At 44.4% G+C, this 5,125-nt stretch overlaps 1 non-coding gene across 1 annotated transcript; it reads right to left on the reverse strand.

The window, feature by feature from the left end:
* Positions 1-1,881: 1,881 nt before the first annotated feature.
* LOC122686374 lies at positions 1,882-2,044 on the reverse strand. The gene has a single exon (XR_006338742.1). It is a non-coding gene; the product is annotated as a U1 spliceosomal RNA (small nuclear RNA).
* Positions 2,045-5,125: the final 3,081 nt, after the last annotated feature.

Consider the following 5,125-nt stretch of genomic DNA (forward strand, 5'->3'; position numbering starts at 1 on the left):
ATACATTATTATCAGGTGTCCATAGGACATTTAGAAAAACTGGCAAAAAGATAAACAGTACTAAATTTCATAAAGTAAAATTTTTTGTGATTTAATTATACATATACATATATTATTTTTGAAATTATTTCCCATTATAGGTTATTATAAGATATCGACTATAGTTACCTGTGCTACACAGTAAACCTTTGTTGTTTGTTGTGTATCTATTTTTCTAAATTAGAAAAATAGCATTTTATTCATAATAAGTCAAGCGAGTGGAATCAAAATGTCATAAATTTTTAGCTAGGCAAAATTCCTAATTTTCTAAAATAGACATTATTTATATGTATGCATACAGGAGATTTTCTACTTTGTTTAATAAAAGTTTGAGAAAGAACATAAAGTGATGGAGAAGTTGGAAAACATAAACTAAATTAAATGAGAGCATTGAATATGAAATGGGAAAAGTGAAACAGACTAGATAAAAGTAAAACGTCCTCATATTGTCCAGTTGTTTTTAAATATGGCTGCTCATTAGAAACATATCTGGAACTCCAGTCAAAAGAAGAAGCAATACCTGGACGTTTGTATTTTTGGAAAAACCTCCAAGATAATTCTGATACGCATCTGAATTTTAAAAAGTGATTACAGATTTTTCTATAAAGTGGTAGCTTTGATGATATAGAATTCTATGATTTTTCTGTTGACCAATCATGATAAATGGTATTAAATGAGTAATAGTTACGTAATCACAATAGTGAAAGATGTTTATCAGTTTTCACAATCAATAGCCAGACAAAAATAAAAGATAATTACAATTGCAAGCCATAATAGAACATGATTAGCCTAACAATATAAAATAATTGCATGCAATTTGGAGAGTCAAGCAGAGTGATGGAATTGCATACATGCACATGTTTTCATCTGCTCAGCCAGTCTATGTCTTTTGGTTGGTGCATTTAATCTACTTACATTTAATGCAATTATTGATATGTATGGTCCTATTACCATTTTTGTAACTTGTTTTGGGCTTATTTTCTATAGGTAAATATTTTCCTTCTCTTGTTCCTGCCTAGAGAAGTTCCGTTAGCATTTGTTGTAAAACTGGTTTGGTGGTGAATTCTCTTAACTTTTACTTGTCTGGAAAGCTATTGATTTCTCCATCAAATCTGAAGGAGAGTGTTGCTGGGTAGAGTTTTCTTGCTTGTAGCTTCTTCCCTTTCATCATTTTAAATATATCATGTCATTCCCTTCTGGCTTGTAGAATTTCGTTTGAGAAAACAGCTGATAGCCTGATGGGCATTCCGTTGAATATTATTTGTTGTTTTTCCTTTGTTGCTTTTAGTATTTTATCTCTGTCTTTAATTTTTGTCAGTTTGATTATGTGTCTCAATGTGTTCCTCCTTGGGTTTATCCTGCCCGGGACTCTATCCTGCCTGGGACTCTGTGATTCCTGGACTTGGTTGACTATTTCCTTTCTCACGTTAGAGAAGTTTTCAGCTATTATCTCTTCAAATACTTTCTCAGGTCTTTTCTCTCCCTCTTCTCCCTCTGGGACACCTATAATGCAAATATCAGTGTGTTTAATGTTGTATGTTCCAACATACAATTTACTCTTTTCACTGTTTAAGGAAAACAGCATTTCAGGAACATTTAATCACAGTGTTGGTGGCGCCCACTGTCGCTGTGGTCTCGCCTTTCCTGTTACTCTATAACAGGGTTTGGCCCAGTGCCTGCCTGTGCAGCGGACATGCAGTCAGTGTTCCGACTAATTGGATGAATGGCAGGTTTGCAACAGTTAGACTGTAGCACTTTGTAATTATGTAGCAAAAGTTTTAGAGAAAGATGTTGATTGCTCTCAGATGCAATTTTCTCTGGTAATTTGTAAGTTTTGTTTTTCAGGGGAAAGCGCGCCCGCAGTCCCCCACTACCTTAAATTACACAGTCGAGTTTCCCCTATTTGAGGAAATCGCAGAGGTCAACACACTGGAGTGCAATGGGTGAGCCTCGCCCTGGGAGAACCACCTTCTTGATAATGGTATCTCCTCTGCCAGGTAAGTATACTTGTAAGTTTTGAGAATTGCTATATATAATTATTTTAAACTGCTTTGAAATCTTTGGGGAGAAACTACAATAGACATATCAGTTTGTGATATGCTTTAGTTCCGTGAAGGGATATGTTCACTGAAAATGGATATTTGTTGTATGTATCTTGTCAACATTCATGACCAATGGTAATTCAGATAATTTCTTGTATATTTAAAGTTTCTAAAAATCAGCATAAAAACTCTTTTGAGTGTGTGAGTTCATCCTATATTATAATCAGTTCACTAAATAAGGTTAATTTTCAAGGAGCATTTTTTCATATAGTAGAAAAGTAATGAATCTGATAATGTGGCAGTGTTTACTTAACATTTCAGTGGTGGTGATGATAATGATGTTAATAGTAACTAACACGTAGCTAGTGTGTGCTACTTGCCGGGCAGTGTTGTAAGACATTTAATCTTTACAACACCCTAATTCTAAAAGGTGATCGTATTATAGACTAGGAAACTAGTAAGGTTAGGTAACTGAAGGGACACAGAGATGGAGGACTGGGTCTCTGCTCCTCATTGTTACTCTGTAATAGTGAACACCTCTGTGCCACGTTCTCTATACGACCGTGCAAGGTGTAGGTTAATTCCTAGTTAATTCTTAAGTAGCATTAGCAAAGTAAGGCTCAAGCCGCTTAGGTAACTTGTCCAAGTACTTGCCCAAGTAGGATCAAGAAGGCTGGCAGTTCAACGCAGGCCTCTGTGACTTGTAGTCTTCACTAAAATTATTTCAAAGTACTAATTTGAGGTCCTGTATTTTATGTTATGTATTTAGAAGGCATACTTAAAACAGCGAGTCTCCAAATGTTTTCACCTGCCACACAGGATGGATAGTGTTCACTCTTCTCTACTGTCTGTGAGCATATACGTTACATGTCGGTTGCATATAACATAACACAGGCAGGGTGAGATGTGACCTGGGGAGTCGCCTGGCTGGAGCACAGTCCTCAGATAACCAGGGGCCCCTGTGCATGCACCCAGTGACTCGGGTGTGTCAAGAAGAGTTAATTACATCCTATTTAACTCTACATCAATTTAGGAAGCATAATTCATAAAATCAGTTAAAACACAGGCCTCAGATTTTATGCAGAGAAGGCAGTGGCAACCCACTGCAGTACTCTTGCCTGGAAAATCCCACGGACGGAGGAGCCTGGTAGGCTGCAGCCCAGGGGGTCGCTAAGAGTCGGACACGACTGAGTGACTTCACTTTCACATTTCACTTTCATGCATTGGAGAAGGAAATGGCAACCCACTCCAGGGTTCTTGTCTGGAGAATCCCAGGGACGGGGGAGCCTGGTGGGCTGCTGTCTATGGGGTCGCACAGAGTCGGACACGACTGAAGTGACTTAGCAGCAGCAGCAGCAGCACCTGTCATTTTATTTAGTTCAATAGACTTTAAAAATAATTCACGTCAGAAAATGTAAAAAACGCCACGCCTCAGGGTGCCTGCCCATGGGGGAAGGAGCGCGCCCAGCTCCTGCAGCATATTCAGGAGAGGCATCCACACAGGGACCTGAGCGCACCGCACACTGGCTGGTTCACAGGACTTACTATCCTATCCTAGACGTCCCGGTGCTATTAGCCCTAGCTGCAGGGACCGAAAGTTTCCTCTGCCCCTTCTGAAAATATTAGATAATGTCAGTGCAGGGGAATAATACACTCTTTCTGCATTTCTACCCTGCAGTGCAGCAACTGTTGCTCTTGGGGATGATTGTGCTAATTCTTAGCTCATTAACGCCAAGTACTACATGCCTACACACTACTCTAACCAGAGAGAATGCAAAAGAGTGTGTGATACATCTTTCTGGAGCATTGAAGTTTAATAAGATTGAACCAAGGGAAGAACCAAGGAGTTGGCAATAACTATCCTCTCCCCCACCACATGGAAGACAGAAGTGTGGGGGATGGGGACATGCTCCAGGGGACAGTCCAGTCTCTGAAGTTTCACTCAGCAGGGGAGGAGGGGCAGCCAGGCCAGGGTGGTGCCTCTTCTGGTCGCCCAGGTCCCTGCAGAGCATCCTCTGTGCTGGTCAGGGTTTTGGACAGGAGGCTTCCTGAAGGGGTGGAGGTGTCTACGGCCATACCACCCTGAACGCGCCCGATCTCGTCTGAAGGGGTGGAGGTGCTGGGTTTGAGTCCCATCATCCAGGTGGGAACATGCCCAGGTCCCAGGGGGCTTGGCAGGTCATCCCCTAGGTGTTTCTGGGCTCACTTTTTTACCCCTCTTGCTGGGCAGCCCACAGCAAAGATGTTTAAGGAGACCTCTCCATATTCTCCCAGCCACCCCCCCCTTCTTCTTCTGGGTGAGGCCAGGGGGAGTGACTGGAGACAAATTCTGGGGCTGCCCAACAAGGGTGGAGCTTCCCGCATCAGGCACATCTGGGGGGCAGTGGGTTTTACCGCTCATGTCACAGGTGCCCCTGCTGTCCCGGGTGACGGTGGCATGAGGATCGTGGGTGCCGTGGGCACCACCGGTGTCACGGGCGCCTCTGGTGTCCCTGGGGACACTGGCGCCGTAGGTATCGCGGGCGCCACGGGCGTCTTCTATGTCGCAGGCCCCAGTGGTGTCCTGGGTGCTTAGGGCGCCGTGGGTGAGGCTGGTATCGCAGGCGTCTCTGGTGTCCCGCGTGAAGCTGGTATCACGGGTGTGGCTGCTGTCACGCCCGCCGCAGGCGTCACAGGTGAGCCTGGTCCCGCACGTGTCGTGGCAGTCACCGGCGCGATCGGTGGCTGGGGCACTGCGGCCATCACGGGTGTTGCGAGTGGAGGGGGCTGAGCTGGGGGTGACGGTGCTTGCCTCCGGGCAGGGTGAGGGAGTGGCAGGCTCTCTGGTCTTCTCCCTTGACTCCTGGTTCTCCTGCTCCATGGTCTCCCAAAGCCAGTCGGGAATAAGAGTGGACACTTCAGGGCTGGCAGGAGGCGTATGTTCTTGGCTGCTGAGGTCGGAGGAAACAGCCGGCCTCACAAAGATGGTGCGGGCCCGCACCTTGGGTCCATTCGAGTCTCTGCCAGTGCTTGTATGCCTGCCCTGGATCTGGTCCCTCGACCAG

The sequence above is a fragment of the Cervus elaphus genome, chromosome 29 (genome assembly GCF_910594005.1).
Source record: "Cervus elaphus chromosome 29, mCerEla1.1, whole genome shotgun sequence".
Classification (NCBI taxonomy): Eukaryota; Metazoa; Chordata; class Mammalia; order Artiodactyla; family Cervidae; genus Cervus; species Cervus elaphus.